The sequence below is a fragment of the Schistocerca piceifrons genome, chromosome 2, assembly GCF_021461385.2.
Source record: "Schistocerca piceifrons isolate TAMUIC-IGC-003096 chromosome 2, iqSchPice1.1, whole genome shotgun sequence".
In the NCBI taxonomy this organism is placed as follows: domain Eukaryota; kingdom Metazoa; phylum Arthropoda; class Insecta; order Orthoptera; family Acrididae; genus Schistocerca; species Schistocerca piceifrons.
The window spans coordinates 954,855,758-954,873,871 of record NC_060139.1 but is presented as its reverse complement, the minus strand read 5'-3'; positions in this window follow the sequence as shown (position 1 = coordinate 954,873,871).

Here is an 18,114-nt window from a genome sequence, read left to right as displayed (position 1 = left end):
CGCCAGGCATAAAGAGTCCCGATACGATATTATGAGGTATCCCATGACCTTTGTTACCTCAATGCGTTCACACACGATATCACCAACGGCAGACGTGCGTGAAATGTGGATTCTGTTGATAACTATTGCTGTTGTGGTCTGAAATCTGAAGACTGGTTTCATGCCAGTGTCATATCTAATCCACCCCGCTCGAGCCCTTTCACCTCTACGATTTTTACCACACCACACTTCATTCTTACACAACTGATGTTTCCTGATGCGTCCGGATGTGTCCTGTTAACCAATCCCTTTTTTTAAAGTTCTGTGCCGGCCGGAGTGGCCGTGCGGTTCTGGGCGCTGCAGTCTGGAGCCGAGCGATCGCTACGGTCGCAGGTTCGAATCCTGCCTCGGGCATGGATGTGTGTGATGTCCTTAGGTTAGTTAGGTTTAATTAGTTCTAAGTTCTAGGGGACTGATGACCTCAGAAGTTAAGTCGCATAGTGCTCAGAACCATTTGAACCATTTTAAAGTTCTGCCTCTTCACTTGTTTTTTTTTTTTTCTTCACCATTTCGAGTCAGTACGATCTAATTAGTTCTTCAATCTAACCATATAATTTTGGACATTCTTCTGTAGCACCGCACTTCAAAAGCTTCTATTCTCTTTTGAACCGTTTGTCGTCCACGTTTCATTACTTTACAATGCTACACTCCATAATAATGTATTCAGAAACCACTTTCTAACAGTTAAACCTACACTCGATGCCAACAAGTTTTTCAGAAAGCATTTTCTTGCTTTTGTCGGTCTGCATTTTATATTATGTCCACTTCAGCCGGTATCAGAGAAACCTGTCTACTACTTTTTGGGTCTCATTTTCTAATCTAATTTCCTCAACACAGTCTGATTTAACTGCACTACAGTCAATTACCCTTGTTTTACGTTTGCTGATATTTTCTTGCATCTTACTGACAAGACACTGTCGTCCCTGTTTATCGGCGACATTTTGTGAAGGGTAAGAACAAAAAGGTTTTTGTTTATGGTGTTAACACGAAAGGAAATTATTTAAAATAAAAATATCAATAGTCTGTTGGATTTCAATATCTGTAAGTTAGCAATGAAATTTTCCGAATACGTTCATTAGCGCGGTTTGTATATCAATCGTAAATTATAAAGCAAATATACGTAAAACATTATTCAATTTTCGCGTACGGTCAGCGATGACCACAACTTAATGCAACCTGTCATTTCCAGCAGTGTGCGTCCAGTGTGCAATCAAATTATCGCCTCGCTTGTCGTTCGTTATTTTCACCAGTCAGCTATTCACACCACTCCCGAGTCCAATTAACAGACTTTGTATTTGTTTACAAACATGAATGCGTAGTGGAATTCCTTGGGAAAATAAATAAGCGCAACCTTGACTTTCAATATAGTGTAGGGGATATCTAACATAAAATGTGTTTGCCTGTTGGAGTTCCGGTAACGGTGAGCTGAAGTTAAGAGAGTTCTCACAACTGGTTAAGTTGATCGACGCGAGCAATGAGAAATGCATATTCACCAATGAAATGAATCTGTTCTGTTACCAAGTATTTCCTGGTTAGGAACACAGACATCAAAATGCCTTGGTTGTAAGGCAGTTCTCAGTGAATCAAGGACTACTTTGAGGCAGTGAAATACGAGCCGAATTTCGACGTCTTGACCTCTGCGAAAGCAGCAAACTGGAAACAGGTTGTCAGAAATGTCAACATTTAGGAGAAAGGTAGTTGGCTGCTATCTATTACTGTCATGATGAATCTTAAGAGTATTGATTCCATTCGTCATGATTTATGGGTCAGAAAGTATGTCACTCTTCGGCTCCGACAGAATCGAATATACCATACATGAAAACATGTGAATGTTATTTATTTCAAAGTTGATAAAATGGTATTTCACTACAGTCATTTTAAAAATAGGAATATTTAAGGCATAATTTTATCAATCTCAAGATTATTTATGTGTCAAGTGAGAGAATACTTCTTAATATCTAATGTTCTTCAGTGGTAATGGTTACAAGTATTGAAACCGTCGGTGTAGAAGGTGGTTATACTTGTGTGAAAAAGCACCGTGCCTGGAGTACACGTGTGTTTCAAAGTGTGTACAGGAGCGAGTAAACATAAATAGGCCGTGGAACACACACACGTTACGTCTCGATTGGTGTATTTTACACAACTACTTGCACCCATTGACATCCGCAAAAGTGTATAGGTGCCAGGTGAGACTGATTTCCGAGCAAGTGCTTGTGTTTGCTTAACATAGCTAAAGCTATTGCAGACCACAGGCCTCTTATACAACCCAGTAAATACTCCTGGACAACCTCCGAAACTTTGTCGGTTCATTTCGGATACACCATCTACAGCTGCGTCCACGACTTGCGGATGGCCCATTCTGCTGAAACCACTCATTATCATGTTACATTACTTGATTGAAGAATAGCGTTTCTACTACACACACAAGGATCATGTTTATAGGTACACACAAATTCTAATCTTCTATTAGTCCATCTCCTCCTGCCCCCTCTCTCTGTCCATCACTTTCTCCCCTATCACAGCCCATCCCTCCTCCACCTTTACTCCCTCCCTGTCACCTCCTCCATTCTCTTTCTCTGTCAATACCCTCCACCCCCTTCTCTCTGTCAATCTCCTCCTCTCCCCTCCATCTCTGTCCATCTCCCCTTCTTCCTCTTTCTTCCTCTCTCTGTCCACCTCATGCTATCACCCTCTCTGCCCATCTCCTCCTTCCCTCCCTCTCTCTGCTCATCTGAGGACATCCACGTGTATAGCCCCTGGAATGCATTCCAGTATCACCTGCATAACATACCTACCATGAAGGGCAGCTTAGATGTCCGGGATCACTAACCATTTTCATCCCCACCCCCACCCATATGGGAAGTAGTTGTCTCTCATCCTTGTAGCACAGGTAATAAGCAGGATGTGTCTGAAATTTTGTTGAAATAGATCCAGTGGTTTAGGATGAAATGTCGAATATACACAACACAGACATACAAAAATCCATTTCATATGTCGATACGATTTCTATTTTATTTTGATCCCAGAAATGTAACACCGAAGTTTGTTACAAATGTTTAGAAACTCTCTGTAGGTTACATTCAGATGTGACACAATAGTTTTCCAAATTGTGGATGTAAGTTGAGAATAGTTTGAAGCAATCCTACAGATCTAAAAATTTACATTTATCAATCATTTTCTGTACATAAAACATCTGTAACTCTTAACGGGATGTTTTCGGAAGTTGTTTCAAAATTTAAAGCTCGTCAGAGATATTGCCATTACTATTTTGCATTAATTATGTGGTTTCCCTGTCGAAGATCGCAGTTTCTACAGTTCCTCTGTTCCCTCCCCCCTTCTCTTCCCCCTACTCTTCTTCCTCTTTCTAGACACCCACTTAAGGAGAGAGGGAGGGGAGAGAGGGAGGGGGGAGAGAGAGAGAGAGAGAGAGAGAGAGAGAGAGAGAGAGAGAGAGAGAGAGAGCGGCCTGTACAAAATACAGGTTGACTCTTACATAGAAGATTACACCTACCAGTCACGTTCTAAATACTTCCATTCCCGGAGATATTTCGTTCTGTACATCTGTTTGACAGTAGAAATCTACAAATAGCTAATGTTACATTACTTACTATTTACAGTGAAAGAGAACTGATGAAAATTACAATAAACAAATAAAGCAGTCACTTATAAACTATTGCTGCAGAGTTATTACGTAAATATTATGGTATACACTGGAAGTAAGTTAAATGATAATGGCCAGTTGCACATAAACTAATAATACAATAATGGACATATTATGGCACACATTGAAAGCCACAGTCGGCTGATCCCGGCGGAGGTTCGTGTCCTCCCTCAGGCATGGGTTTGTGTGTTTGTCCTTAGGATAATTTAGGTTAAGTAGTGTGTAAGCTTAGCGACTGATGACCTTAGCAGTTAAGTCCCATAAGGTTTCACACACATTTGAACATTTTTGAAAGCCACAGTAAATATTTTAGGATGGGTGTGTACATGTAAATATTACAACAGTGGACATTTCACTGTTTTTTTCTTTTTTTACTTTAAACTGGAAAGCAGGTGAATGAAATTTTGAAAAAGGGCTGCATGTGCTAACTCTGTTTGTTCATTGAGGAGATTTTCTGGTGATTTGCTTTCATGTACATGTATTTCAATCTCGTCAAGCAAATTCATAAAGCTACTTTTCTCAGCAATGTGCAAAACTTTTACATGGTCTTCAATGCACTGTATTCCATGACTGTTAGTAGTTGTGTGCATGGCAAATGTGGATTTTGAAATGTTGTTCAAACGTATGGCATCTATGTGCTCTTTGAACCGAGTCTCATTGTTTTTTCCAGTTTGTCCCAAATAGTATGGGGGGGGGGGGGGGGGGGGGACTTTGACAGCTGAGTTTGTATGTGGCAGATTTTTTTGTATGGGGGGTTGTTATTCTTCGAGTTGTGAACTGCTACCTGCTGGAGTTCGTTGTTTGTGTGGAATCTTATTTTAATGTTTCTGTTTTTAAATAGATCGCTTATTTTGTAGGATCTGCTCCCTAAGGAAAGCAGTGCAATACATTTTCCGCTGTTTTCTGTTGTGTCTTGCGTAAGTTGAATGATTTTATGGTGTGCAGCTTTGTTGGTTGATGGATTTTGAATTTGTGATAGTTCGTCTATCACAAGAGGACTGTATTCATTGTTTAATGCTATGGTTTTAATGATACTGATTTCTTTTTATTTTTGCACTGGTTCAAGGGGAGTCTTGTGTAGGCGGTTCAACGTGGATCTAAAATAGGCCATCTTCTGCTTGTTTAGATGACAAGATGAGCTGTTGATACATATGTCAGTGGATGCTGGTATTCTATAAATCTCAAAGTGCTGTTTATGGTTTTTGTTGGCGATTTTTATGTCTAGCAAATTGATGTTGTTGTCGGTCTCATGTTCAATGGTGAATTAAGAGTACATTTATGTCTAGGAAATTGATGCTGTGGTCAGTCTCATGTTCAACAACAGCATCAGTTTCCTAGACACAAAAATGACCAACAAAAACCATAAAAATCAATTTTAAGTGATGGTCCGATGAGATCAGATTTCGGTTGATAAGAGCCGATGCTAGAGATCAAGAGCGGCGCGGTCCCCAAAGCCATGGACATAGGTTGTCAACAACCCACTGTATAGGCTAGTGGTGGTTCCACTGTGGTTTGGGCTGTGGTTCATATGGAATGGAGTGGGCCCTCTGGTCCGACTGAACCCATCATTGACTGGAATTGGTTATGTTCGCCTACTTGAAGACCATCTGCAGCCATTCATGGACTGCATGTTCCCAAAGAACGATGGTATTTTGGTGGATGACAATGAGCCATGTCACCGGGCCACAGTTGTTCTTTACTGGTCTGAAGAACATTCTGGGCATTTCGACCGAACTGTTTTGCCACCCAGATCGTCCGACGTGAATCAAGTACAACGTGTACGGGACATATTGGAGGGGTCAGTTCGTGCGTAAAATCGTGCACCGACAACACTCTCGCAGTCTTGGATGGCTGTAGAAGGAGCATGGCTCAGTATTTCTGCAGAGGACTTCCAACGACTTGTTGAGTCCATGCTACGTCGAGATGCTGCACTACGTCGGGCAAAAGGAGGTCAGACACGGTGGTACTAATTATTCCATGACTTTTGTCACCTCCGTGCCTAATGGCAGCTTCAGCTAATGTTTGTCAGAACTGGCATGATCTTCACAGACAACACGTGTCTTCTGTGTGTGGTATAACCTTCTCGCATAGTATGTATGGAAGCGGGACTTCGAAGAAATTTGTGGGTTCAAATGGCTCTGAGCACTATGGGACTTAACTTCTAAGGTCATCAGTCCCTAGAACTTAGAACTACTTAAACCTAACTAACCTAAGGACATCATACACATCCATGCCCGAGGCAGGATTCGAACCTGCGACCGTAGCGGCCGCGCGGTTCCAGACTGAAGGGCCTAGAACCGCTCGACCACCAGCGGCCGGCGAAATTTGTGGGAAGCAATAAAAAAGACACAATTCGTGGTCATCGCATCAACACACATGTCTCAGTAACATAAAGAATAATGTAGTTATACTTAACATTAACAGTATCTGGTACCAATGTGTGTTACAACAGAATTTTAGTTTTTTGTTTCCTATACTACTGCGCATTTCGTAATATCTGTACTAAAGTGTAGAGACTTGCTTGTTCTGAAAAGTTTGTTATCCCTCTAAGAGCACGTCCCTAACGTGAACTTCAAGATCGAAAGCAACCGAGAGTACATATTATTCTTTACACAGATGAAATATTCTGCTATTAGTTCACAGGAAGTATCCCTTTACAGTTGTCATTTTGCTGGATATATAGGCTTCTTGAATGGAAAAAGTATATTTATAAATATATTTTGATGTATAGTAAGACTTGACAATAAAACATGACAGTGTCAGGAGACGTAGGTAAGCGAACTTATGTATATGCAAAAGTTAAACAAAAATTATAAAATCTTTTAGTTGTGTCTTGATCGCTTCAAATAGTGACAAACTTGACGAAACTTTAATTTTTATATTTAACATGTTTAATATTCAAATTACAGTTCGTAATGACGATGAGTCTACTTCCTAGAATGTACATATATAAATACGCGTGGTTCAGATTTGCACACTGCAATTTTGTTGGTTGTCGTTAGACGAGGGCCTCCCATCGGTTAGACCGGTCGCCTGGTGCGAGTCTTTTTATTTGACGCCACTCCGGCGACTTATGTGTCGATGCGAATGAGATGATAATATGACAACACAACAGCCAGTCCATGAGCGAAGAAAATCTCCGACCCAGTCGGGAATCGAACCCGGGCCCTTTGCATGGCATTTTGTCACGCTGACCACTAAGCTATCGCAGCGGGCATTTAGTTTGTATGAACAATAGTACATTGAAGCATGGTGGTTCATTAGAGAGCGTACGCCGAAGTATAACATTACCAGATGACGTTCTGCTATACAATATATGTAGAGTGATCTGAAGATTTTTGTTATCAAACGGAACTCGTAATGAGGTGTAAAGTAATGTATCTTTTGCGATCAAGAACATAACTAGATTTTGTAAAAAAAGTTACAAAAATTTTGAAAAACACTCTAAGACAAGAAAGACGAAACATCACGTAGGAATTATCAGAGTGGGACGGCAATCAGCAGCTGTGATGAACATAGACAGATAAACAAATGATTACAATTTGAGAAAGATTAGATGATTTATTCAAGAGGTGGACCTTACAAGTTGAGCGAGTCAATAACGCTTTTGTCCACCTCCAGCCCTTCTTCAAGCACTTATTCGGCTTGGCATTGATAGAGTTGTTGATTGTCGTTCTGAGGGATATCGTGCCAAATTCTATCCAACTGGCGCGTACAATCAATGGAATCCAGAGCTGCTCGGAAGGTTGTGCCCATTACGCTCCGAACTTCCTCAATTGGGGAGAGATCCGGCCAACTTGTTGGGCAAGGTAGGGTTTGGCAAGCACGAAGGCAAGCAGTAGAGACTCTCGCCTTGTGCGGGTGATCATTATTTTACTGAAATATACGCCCATGATGGCTTGTTATTAAGGGCAACAGAAGGGGCTGTATAATGTCGTCGACGTACAGCTGTGCTGTAAGGGTGCCGCGGCTGACAACCATGAAATGAAATGTCATCCCAGACCATCACTTCTCGTTGTCAGGCCGTATGGCGGGCAACACTCACGCTGGTATCCCACCGCTGGCCCGTGTGTCTCCAGACACGTCTTCGATGGTCATCGGGCCTCAGTTAGAAGCGGGCCTCATCAATGAAGACTCCAGTGAATGATATACCCCAGGCTGAATGTGCCCGACAGCACTGCAGGCGGGCTTGGTGTACAGATGTCAGTGGTAGTCGGCATAAGGGCGGCATGACCCCAGTCTCCTTTCAATGAGCCGGCTATTAATGGTTCGAATGACCACTGAAGCACCAGCTGCACATCCGACCTACGGTAATGATGAATCCAGGGCTGTGAGTGCCTCTTTGACGATTATTCGGACCTCACGTTCCGTCGTTTCTGTAGTTCGACTGCATCTTTCTTGACGCAGTGTTCTGACATTGTTCATCCATTCTTCAACATCATCGGATGACATCGCTCCTATTGGAATGTCGAGCGTTTTGCCGATTACTCCAACCAACTTCTTTCAACCCCGTACACTTCCTCTCTCAAATGCTGACATTTACGTATGTTGTTCACGCATGTGTGTTTGTGGTTTAGCTGCAGTCCTATTGAGTACACGGAACGATATTAGCAACGACTTTATACCCAGATGCAAACGTGTCCCGTTTACTATCCTTGCCAGCTGCGCGGTCGAATTGGACTGCAGCGTCCCACACTCATCCATCGGGCGCGGAAGTTCCTAATTTTGGGTTTTCCGTGACCAGTTTGCGTAACTACATCGTGGTGCGTCGGATTTTTTTTCAGTATTTTTTATGGTTTGTTTTCAGAATCGTAGAATATTGCTTTTAAATAATTTCTTCGAAATCTGAAAGTATTACTTTATTTTTGTCTAAACATGCCCATATGTGGTTCATAAAAGTAAAACGTTTTCGTCATTTTGGATCAAAGTTAAACTTTAAAAAAATAGTAAGTTGTCAGTTCTCGTACATCTTACCACATATATAGGATGAAAAGTATTTAAACCAACAAACTCTGGGAGGTTGTAGGGGACATCAAAAAAAATATTTTTCCCTAACGTCATTTTTTCCTATGAGGAGTATTTAAACCGGTAGAGGAAGATTTCTCTGGCGGCAAATTAATTAAACTAACAAACACTTTCCAATCTTTTTATGACCAAGAGACAACACATTAACACAACCCAATTTCAATTACAGTACATTTTTAAAAATGCCTCCATCGACACGTAAACAAAGGTTACACCGTCGGATCATGTTCTGTCTGACGCGGGCAACAACCCCAGGAGTATCCTGAATTGTTCCAACTGCTGCTACTATCCGGGCAACCAGGTCCTCTTCTGATGCAACAAGAGTTGCGCAAACAAGCTTGCGCATCTCTCCCCACTCAAAAAAGTCCAGAGGGGACATGTCTGGGGATCGAGCAGGCCATGGTACAGGACCATCTCTGCCAATCCACAATTCTGGGAACCGTCGGTCCAGGAAGCGACACACACGACTACTGAAATGTGCCGGCGCCCCGTCATGTTGGAACGACATGCGTTGTCTTGTAGGGAGCGGTACGTCTTCCAGCAGTTCTGGCAATGCTCTGGCGAGAAAATTGTAATATTGCCTGCCATTTAATGGCCTAGGTAACAGATACGGCCCAATTAAACAGTCCCCAACCACACAGACCCACACATTAACGAAGAACCGCTTAATCGTAAACAACACAGAGGATGGAAATGTGGGATGCATTTCACACTGTTCTAGGTACCACGGCGAAAACTGTGCTCTGGGTGGACAATCAACTAGTTCCAGGTTGTGGACACGCTGTATGTGAAATGGAAGTAACAATTGCTCTCGAAGGACTGTTCATACATTCGTCTGATTCGCCCCCATGTTACGTGCAATTGCACGAGTGATGATTGAAGGATCCTGCTCCACATGCTGAAAAACAGCTTCCTCAAATTTCAGCGATCTTACAGTGCGACGGCGTCCCTGTCCAGGTAATCTGCTAAATGACCCGGCCTCACTCAGACGTTGCTACACAGCAGCGAAGTTCGTATGATGCGGGATACGGCGATTATGATATTGTTGTTGATAAACGCGCTGTGCAGCTCGTCCGTTGTTGTGCGCTACGTAGTACGCACCAACCATGTCAGTGTACTCACTCCACGTGTATCGCTCAATTAGCAAACAGAGATAATGCACTACTACACTGGTGGACAGCAGTTGCCTACAACTGAAGAGCGTAATACGCCCTCTAACCACAGAAAATCGTAATACGGCCTCTAACAAGTGAAGAGCGTAATAATGGCTCCACCGGTTTAAATAATCTTCATAGGAAAAAATGACATTAGGGAAAAATATTTGTTTTGCTGTCCGCTACAACCTTCCAGAGTTTGTCGGTTTAAATACTTTACACCCTGCATATCACGTGGTGACAAACTGCCCCAATACAAAATATGTAGTTGCTACTAATTGCGCCTGGCCAACTGATCACTGAAAACAGAAATAGCCCTTAGGTCTTTTAGTGCCCATAAAATGGACAATGGCAGTCAGTGCTATTTGACTTCAATTTTGACAACTGAAAGGGTTAGCCGTAAAACACATTTTAGGAACATTCCCTTTAGGATAGAGAATTCAGTCACGATATACTGATAACACTAAGTTCTCTGCGCCTCCAGCAGTACTAAAGCCGTTTGCGTATCGAGCAAGAGTATTAAAACTTATAGCAAAATTTTATTTCGTAAGAAAGTTCGAGCCGCAGTGTGACCTCACTTTTTCAACACGGGCTCCAGCCGTTTTACATGAATGGCGAGAGGCATTCAACGAAGATGAATCAGCTGAATTCATGAATATGAGACGATGCCAGCCGCTCATTAATTTCCGCCCTTGACTCGAGAATAACTTTGGCTCCAATTAGCGATTCACGCGCTGTCAAGATTTGCATTTATGCAGCGATCTGGAAAAGACTCCCTTGTCGCATCTTTTCGGGGTAGAGATCTTCGAGTGAAAGCACCGTGCTAATGGCAGGGACATTTCTTTAGTATCTAAGATAATTTCAGCGAAGAGATTCTGCAGAGGTAGCGTGCTATAGATCACTCTTTTAAGGGTTTGGTTTTTTTACAGCCTATCCAGATTTGTCAACGAAAGAGCCCGCTACTGCATCTTGAGTAGAAGTATGATGGTGCAACAGCACCTTCTTCGTGTACAAAGGAAGCTGGTGCAATGGTTAAAGCAACAGTTCCGGCCTATTTCCGAGTCCATCGATAAAAATTAGTAACTTTTAGTTCGTTCTTTTCTCACCACCATTCCAAAACGGTTACAGAGGGATGGATAGCAGAAATCGCATTTTGGGTAAAAATAGCGCAGTAGAATCGACTGATTTAATAGTAAATTTTTTAATGTATGAAATCCGATGCGCCTTTTCTAAACGCACTGTATTTTACAGAAATCGAGCTAGCTTCTAGTAGCCATTTGTCTACACTTGGAAAGCTTGAAATTTTTATTAATTAAAAAATACCACATCAGTTGTTACATGAACACAGCAGCATAGTGTTTGTACAAGTATTTATTTATGTTACGGTATCTCTTCTCCCTGTTTTTGTCTTCTCCATCATTGCCGTTCCTTTATCTACTGGCTTTCACTTTCTAACACAGATTGAGATGATAATTAAATCAATACCTTAATCTGTCGACAGACATTGATATACATCAACGGGGACAGTTGAAAATATATGCTTCGACCGGGACTCGAGCCCGGGATCTCCTGTTTACATGGCAGACGCTCTATCCATCTGAGACACCGAGGGCACAGAGGATACTGCGACTGCAGGGATTTATCCCTTGCACGCTACCCGTGAGATCCACATTTCCAGCTTAATGTCCACACACTACATTGGTAGTGCCCCTGCCCATTACACTTCTTACGCGCGGCAGACAATCTTACCGAGTCCCGTAAGAGTTAGGGCAATGAGTGTGCATGCAGCACAGAAGAAGGAGGTTAGCCCTAACTATATGAAAATGTATCTTCTTTCGGACATGCCCGAAAAAAAGATACCATCTTCATATATTTCTAACAAAGGGTACTCAATCCGGCCAAGAAAACTTTCGTGTACCTTAAGACAGACAACCAAGCTGTAACTCACCAACCATATGGGGAAATAATAGTGTGAGCCTGAGCGGTGTACTGCAACTGTGTGGACAGGATGCTGTCACTGCAATAAATCAAGAAGGCAGAAGCAGTGTTCCGAGGCACGTTGGCTTGCTGGAACAGCGGACTCAGCAGTACAGCATGAACTCGCGCAGCTAGTGGTGTTTCAAGATACGTGAATGTTACTGACAAATGCACAACTCCTCTGCTGACGTCTGTGATTACTGAAAATTTTACAACAAAATTTGTAGGGTCCTGCCCACTCGTCAAGTATAGAATGCCTAAGGGATGCAGCGTTTCGGAATGCTATACAACTATTCAAGAAAATAACATCAGTAGTTTCATTTCAATAAAGCAGATTGACAATACTTAACCTGGAATTTACGACGGTGTCGCAAGCGATGGGCTACATGCATCATAAATGAGAGTCATTTGCTATAAAAATGTTCATGCAAGTTTGACGCACAGTATGTGGATCACTAATAACCGCTATTGCAGCGTTCTCTGCTAGGCCTATCCGTATACCGTCCGAATGCTGAGCGCAGCCGAGGGGGGGGGGGGGGGGGGGGTTATGCTTGCTTGTCATTGGGAGCTTCAGTGATGGAACCCCTCAGGGAGGTATTAGGATTGGCGGGAAAGAATTCCAGTGTGCATTCGGTGTGTTTGCCGGGAGGTCTCATCCTTGATGTGGAGGAGGCCCTGCCGGCGGCTATGGAGAGCACTGGGTGCAACCGGTGGCATGTAGTGGCACATGTCGGCAGGGATGACGTGTGCCGCGTGGGTTCTGAGATCATCCTCGGCTCCTTTCGGCAGCTGGCTGATTTGGTGAAGGCAACTAGCAACTCACGCGAGGTGCTGGCTAAGCTATCATTTGTAGCATCGTACCCAGGGTTGATCGCGGTCCTCTGGTTTAAAGCAGAGTGGAAGGTCTAAAGCAGAGGCTCAGACGACTCTGCGACTGTATCAGATACGAATTTCTCGACCTCCGCTATCGGGTACAAATTTGTAGGGTTCCCCTTAATACTTCAGGCGTGCGCTACACGCAGGAAGCGGCTACTAGGGTAGTGGAGTACGTGTGGCGTGCGCATGGGGCTTTTTTTGGGTTAGATGATCCCTCCCTTGCTATCAAGGACGATTTGCTTGTTAAATCGGCCACAGTGACCTCAATAAATCTTGGTCCTCATAGATCAGAGATAGAAAAGAGTAGTATGATTTTAGTGAACTGCAGGAGCATCCAAGGAAAGGTAACATAGTATCGCTTACTGAAGGTTATAAAACGCAGACAGTATTGGGAACGGAAAGCTGATTGAAACCAGATGTCAATGACAAGGATATACTAAGTTCAGATTGAAATGTTTATCGTAAGAATAGGTTAGTCGCCAATGGTGGCGGCGTGTTTATTGCAGTAAAATATTCGATAAAATCTAGCGAGGTTATCACGGATTCCGAATGTGAATTGGTCTGGGTGAAACTGTGTATCAAAGAACGGTCAAAAACGGTGAATAGGATGCTTTTATAGCATATATCCTGGATCAGGATCTGTTGTTGTAGAGCGCTTCAGACAGGACTTGCAGAATACCATTAGTAATTTTCCTTATCATGCCGTTGTAATAGCGGTGACTTAAATTTGTCAGTTACAGATTGGGAGTGTTAATGCCATCAAAACTGATGCCAGAGACAGGGATTCGTGAGGCACTGTTCTCGATGTCTTGCCCGAAAATTACCTTGAGCGGATAGTTACAGAACCAACTCGCGAGGGTAACGTCTTAGACCGCATGGCAACAGACAGACCTGAACTTATCGAATCAGTTAACGAAGAAGAATGTATCAGTGATCATAAGGCTGTGACAGCATCTATGACGACGGGTGCTACAAGGAATGGTAAGAAAGGCAGGAACATATATTTGCTCAGCAAGCGTGACAGGCTACAAATTTCAGAACATCTCAGCAGCTAGCATCAAATATTCGGTGATGAGGACGAAGATGTGGAGAACAAATAGAAAAAATTCAAAGGCACCATTCAATATGCCTTGGGACAAGTATGTTCTGAGTAAGGTTGTAAGGGATGGGAAAGATCCACCATGGTTTAATAGCCGTGTTAGAAAAGCGCTACGTAAACAAAGAGCACTTTACCTCCGATTCAAGAGAAGTAACAACCTAGCTGACAAACAAAATCTGAAATAAACGAAAATGAGCGTAAAGAGAGCAATGAGAGAAGCGTTCCATGATTTTGAAAGTAAGACGTTGTCAACCGATCAGAGTAAAAACCCTCAGAGATTTTGGTCGTATGTAAAATCAGTAAGTGGGTCATAGTCATCTATTCGTTCTCTCAGCGACCACATTGGCACCGAAACGGAAGATGACAGAGAGAACACCGAAATACTGAATTCGGTTTTCCGAAGTTGTTTCGCCGCGGAAGAACGTAATACTGTCCCTTCTTTCAATCCTCGTACGAACGTCGAAATGGCAGATATTGAGATAACCGATAGCAGAACTGAAAAGCAGCTACAATCGCTTAGTATTGGAAAGGTGTCAGGACCAGATGAGATTCCTACAAGACTCTATAAAGATTATGCGAAAGAACTTGCTCCCTTCTAGCAGTAATTTAGGGTAAATCGCTTGAGCAACGAAAAGTATCAAACGACAAAGCGCAGGACATTCCCGTTTTTAAGAAAGGCCGTAAGACAGATCCACCCAATTATAGACTTATATCGTTGACGTCAATCTGTTGTAGAATTATGGAACATGTTTTACCCTCAAGAATTATGACGTTTTTTGGAAAATGAACATCTATAACAGTCAACATGGATTTCGCAAACAGAGTTCTGCGAAACTCAGCTCGCTCTATTCCTCCATGAGATCCACAGCGCAGTGGACAAGGGCGCTCAGGTTGATGCCGTGTTGCTTGATTTCAGTAAGACGTTTGACACTGTCCCGTTTAATGAAAAAAATGCGGGCTTGCGGAGTATCGGAGCATAGTTACGATTGGATTCTAGTCTTTCTTGCAGATATAATTCAACACGTCGCTGTTAACGGAACAAAATCGACAAATGTAAAGGTAATATTCGGAGTACCACATGGAAGTGTGATAGGGCCTTTGCTGTTAACAATGTACATCAAATATCTACTAGAAAGCGTCGGATGCTCTTTAAGGCTATTCGCAGACGATGCAGTTGTCTATACCAAAGTAGCAACACCGGAAGATAGTAAGAATTTGCAGAACAACTTGCAAAGAACTGATGAATGGTGCAGTCTCTGACAGTTGACTCTGAACGTAAGTAAATGTAACATACTGCGCATACATAGGAAAAGAAATCAACTACTGCACAGCTACACTGTTGATGACAAACAGCTGGCGACAGCGTCTGCCATAAAATACGTATGCGTAACTACCCAGACCGACCTTAAGTGGAATGACCACGTAAAACAGATAGTGGGAAAAGCAGGCACCATACTCAGATTCATCGGAAGAATCTTAAGGAAACTTAACTTGGCCACGAATGAAGTGGCTTATAAGGCGCTTATTCTCCCGATTCTTGAGTACTGTTCATCTATCTGGGATCCCTATCAGGTAGGACTGATGGAGGAGATAGAGAAGATCCAACGAAGAGCGGAGCCTTTCGTCACGGGATCGTTTAGCTGGCGAGAGAGCCATACTGAGATGCTAAAACTCCACTGGCAGACGTTATGGATCATGGAGAGATTTACTAATGAAATTTCGGGACAGCACTTTCAGGAGGAGTCGGAAATCATATTACTTCCCCCCACATACGTCTCGCGTATTTACCACGAGGAAAAAATTCGAGAAAATAGAGCCAATGAAGAGGCTTACCGACAATCATTCTTCCCAAGCACTCTTCGCGTATGCAGCAAAGTTGGAGGGATCAGCTAGTGAGACCGAAAGTACCCTCCATCACACACCATTAGGTGACTTGCGGAGTATATGATGTAGATAACACAGCAAGTTTCAGAAGCGATGGTCAATAATTCACACATGGAAAGCACAGGCCAAAAGTAGCTTAAAAGCTCTGACATGGGTCCGCAAATCAATCGTTGCCGAGGTATCGCATTAATTTGAATTGGCAACCAACGCCTGCCACGGTGGCCGAGCGGTTCTAGGCGCTTCAGTCCGGAACCGCGCGACTGCTACGTTCGCAGTTTCGAATCCTGCCTCGGGCATGGATGTGTGTGTGTCCTTAGTTTATTTAGGTTTAAGTAGTTCTACGTTCTAGGGGACTTATGACCTCAGCTGTTGAGTCCCATAGTGCTCAGAGCCATTTGAACCATTTGGGAACGAACTGTAAACGCCACTGGATACCGCGATATTTACCTTGGTATCTCAAGGTGTGGCAACGGCTATCTGTTTCCTTACGCATGCGCAACTACTTTCCTTTCCCCTCCGTCCAGTCTGTCGTACCGGCGGCATCAGAGTCAGTTAGGAACGTGAAGTTATCATGGGTAGAAGTCTCATCAATGGAGGGTACGCTGACATGCAATTCATGTATGGCAAAGCGAATGGCAGTGCTCTTGAGGCTGCACGATTGTATGAACAAGCTTTTCCTCTCCGTAGGCAGCCCGACAGGCATGCATTTAGGCGGTTACATCAACGGCTTGTAGAAACCGTGAGTTTGGTACACCATGTACTAGAAGGTCGACCCAGATTCATAACACGCGATGTTGAGGAAAGGATGTTAAGCATTGTACTCGACCGTCAAAGTACTTCAACAAGGAGGAGTGCTACCAAAGAGTGTGTCCTGAGTCATAGCAGTGTATGGTGGATTTTACATCGGCAAATAATCTATCCACATCACCTGCAGCGAGTGGAAGCCTCCAAGAATGCAGACTTCCCTCCTAGAGAGGATTTCTGCCAATGGGTGCAACAACAGTGAACCGTGACTCCCGCCGGCCAGTGTATGCGAGCGGTTCTAGGTGCTTCAGTCTGGAAACGCGCGAGCGCTACGGTCGCCGTTTCGAATCCTGCCTTGGGCATGGATGTGTGTGATGTCCTTAGGCTAGTTAGGTTTAAGTAGCTCTAAGTTCTAGGGGACTGATGACCTCAGCTGTTAAGTCCCGTAGAGCTCAGAGCCATTAGAAGCCTGACTCCCCTGTTTGTAAGCAGTATTCCGTCCACGGATGAGGCTGGATTAACGCGTAACGGTATTTTTTAACTACCATAAATGTCACATTTAGGCCGATATCAGTCCTAATGCAACACACGTTTCACGACATCTGCGTTATTCGTTGCACGTCTGGGCATGACTACTCGGAGACAGCAAAACTGGACCACACTTCCCACCGCAGAGACTAACTGGACAGCAGTACACGCAGTTTCTGCGGACTGTACTTCCAGATGCACATGATGATGTCCCTATTAACTGCAACCTAAACATGTGGTTCGTGCAGGACGGTGCTCCGGCACATTTTCATTTACGATTGTGCTGGTTTGTAACTCTGACGTATGGTGCATACTGGATAGATAGAGGAGGGTCTGCACCATGGACTCCAAAGTCTCCGGATTTAAATCACATGGCAACTGACCACGGTTCGATCTGGATGATCTCATGACCGCTGCAGTCGTTGGGTCCACATTTTGAACAGTATGGGTCGTGTCCTACGGAACCCTCATTTTCAACAATGAGCGCTGAATGGTGTGCTTCGAAAAACTTCACCATCTTGTAATTTGGCGTCTTCTCTTGATCGCCGTCTGTCCTACTTTACAGAACGGGAAATCTTTCAACTTTCGCATAATGCGATGAGGCGTCAACCTTCAGCACTTCGTCGCCTGCTTGTGGTTTCAGCGTTCGTCAACCACTTTCAGTGAATGCGCACGACAGTAGAACGTGAGTAACCGACCAGTTTCACCGTTTTCGTGACGTTCGATCCCAGGTGCCCGGGTGTAACAAGCGTCCTTTCTCAAAATAATCCGTATTATTTCCGGCTGTTCCACACTTACCTCACCGCATCACGTGGGCGGAATGCCATCAGGCAGAATGCAGTGTTATAATGAGATGTGGCCATAGTATTTTGGATCATCAGCGTCTGTAACCAGCATCAGTTCACGAGCCAAAGTTCCGCAGGCCTTCTGCGTACTTAAAAAATGACACATTCACAACACCCGATTTACACTGAAGCGCCAAAGAAACTGGCATAGGCATGCTTATTCATATACAGAAATATGTAAAGAGGCACAATACGTCGCTGCACTCGGCAACGCCTATGTTAGACAACGAGTATCTGGCGCAGTTGGTAGATCGGTTACGCGGAGGTAGCGGTGAAACGGGG